At 38.2% G+C, this 2315-nt stretch overlaps 1 protein-coding gene and 1 long non-coding RNA gene across 2 annotated transcripts in view; both read right to left on the minus strand.

Moving 5' to 3' along the window:
* padi2 (peptidyl arginine deiminase, type II) overlaps window positions 1-2315 on the minus strand; it is a 17209-nt gene that overhangs the window by 10867 nt on the left and 4027 nt on the right. The window lies entirely within an intron of this gene.
* On the minus strand, window positions 321-775 carry LOC107549318 (uncharacterized). Its single transcript, XR_001604547.1, has 3 exons — window positions 735-775; window positions 543-612; window positions 321-383 (listed from the first exon to the last, which is right to left on the minus strand). It is a non-coding gene; the product is annotated as an uncharacterized lncRNA (long non-coding RNA).

The following is a 2315-nucleotide window of genomic DNA, read 5'->3' on the forward strand; positions in this document are numbered from 1 at the left end:
TATTGCAATTGCGAGTTTATATCTCACAGTTCTGATGTTTCGTCTTGGAATTCTGAGTTTATATCTCTCAATTCTGAAAAAACCTCAACTGTGAGATATTACTGACATACAAGAAAAAAAGACAATTGTTTATTCTGTTTATTCATGGGCCTCCAGACCCTATTGACTTTGATTGACAAAAAAGAAAATGCTACGACATTTTTCTAAATATCTTCTTTTGTGTTCCACCATCTCCAGGCCTGTAGCAATGAGCCAAAAACAAATCTCCCCAATAATGATGATATAGAAAAGGTCGCAAGACAACAAGCAAACAAAGCTCACCTTGTTTGGATTGTTTTTCTCAACAATGCCATCTCGGTCAGCATCTACGTCCAGAGATATCTCTGCAAATGAACCGAGACAACATGAGGCTTGCCTGTTCCTTCAGTCCCACCAGCATGAGGCTGTTTATAGTTACAGCACAGATACTATTTATATATAAGCATTAATTATAAACACAGGCGTAGCCTATGTCTCAAAATGAAAACATGATGGAGACGTACCGACAGCCGTTAGATGCAGCACGGCGTCCCCGAGCGACTCAGTTTTCTCTCCATAGTACCTCACAGACAGCTGAAACAGATCAGAACGAAACAAGCATAAAATGGATTATTGCGACAATTATTCTGGTTTTCTTTGATTGCTAAAGTGATTCATTACTGTACTGATTGCATTTTAAAATGTGCTAAATATACCTTCAAGCTGCGAGTGCTAGACAGTGTTGTGAAAGTGACGTGAGATCACGTTGACACATAAACCTCAGTTTCCTGCATAGACTAGTACCGGGGTCAACCACAGCGTGTGCATCAGACTAACAGTGACGGCGCTACACCGGGGCTAGGGGGGGCTATAGCCCCGTCAGAATTGTTAATAGCCCCGGTTTATCCCCATTTCTTTATGAAGTAACTCTGACGTCATTAATATCATTTATTTTCTGAGCACCCCCCACATATTGGTCTAGCCCCCCCTTAGCACCGGTAGAGAAAAAATTCTGGCGCTGTGCCTGCAGACTAACAAGACTGACAAGACAAGCAGTTGCCTGTCTGCAGCTGTCGATTTCTTTCAGTTCTGTTTATTTTCTAAAAGACTACTATCTGCTTTAGTGCAAAGGCTAGTCATACAGTACAAGGGAAAAAAAACATACACAAATGGAATCTGCCCACACAGAAAACTCCCCTATCATATCCTCCTTTAAAATATTTGTGCTAGTATGATGCTTTCAAATACGAGTCTAGTATTTCTGGCTCAGTTTCAAACATTTGATCTTGTTTGAAACTATTCCATAGAATTTTCTTCCAAACGCACATTGGGGGAATGGAAGGCACCCATTTACTTTAAAAACTGTTTTTGGGCTTGTCAAAGTAAAATTGTAGTGTAACAGATGAAGTGAACTGACGTGTGGCGACCCATACTTGGAATTAGTGCTTTGCATTTAACCCATCCACCCACTTCCCCCACTGATGTAATGGTTGTTACATCAAATCAACAGTAGCTATTTTTTCCCCCAAAATGGCAGCTATGGGGCAAAGTGAGCCAAATGTTGTGGGGTAAATTGAGTCAGCATTTTAACTTAACCCACCATAAGGGACTGTAGTTAAGTTAAATCTCTGAATTATAAACTGGGGTTTTAATGTGATATTACTGGTTTATCATATCATATATACTGTACATATTATTTGTAGTTTATTTGATAGGGACAGTGTACAAGTGCACCAAATCCTTACCAGAAAATGCTTTTCATCACATTATAATCAGATATATCTTTCCACCTGTAGTCACTAATGGCCAACAAACTCTCTGTTTAGTCTGTTTTTAGGAAGGCTACAGCTTTGGTGTTCAACATATTGTTTCAGAAATGCAAACAATTAAATACTGAAATTTAAACTTAATTTGGTTGGTTTTATGTTGTTAAAGTGAACTTTATGAAAAGAAATATGACTGTTTGTAAATGGAAATTATTAAATTAGTTTTTAAATTGTTATTTATTTCACATGGGTTTGAATCAGATTTGGCCAGATGGTCATTTTACACCCAGATGGTGCATCTTACCCACTGACTCGACTCGGGTCAACTTACCCCTAACCTGACTGAGCCATGAGAACCATTTTTGATAATTTGATAAGATTTTAAAACCCTTTGCCATAGATACATTCTGATCATTTAAAATTATAGGAATACTTTCATTCGTATAGGAGTATAGGATTCTTTGTATTTCTGCATCATTTTCCCTTGAGGACCACATAAGTAAAAAATGGCTAATCTTAGCCCACTCTCCC

Source organism: Sinocyclocheilus grahami, unplaced genomic scaffold (assembly GCF_001515645.1).
Source record: "Sinocyclocheilus grahami isolate Dianchi unplaced genomic scaffold, SAMN03320097.WGS_v1.1 scaffold368.1, whole genome shotgun sequence".
Lineage (NCBI taxonomy): Eukaryota > Metazoa > Chordata > Actinopteri > Cypriniformes > Cyprinidae > Sinocyclocheilus > Sinocyclocheilus grahami.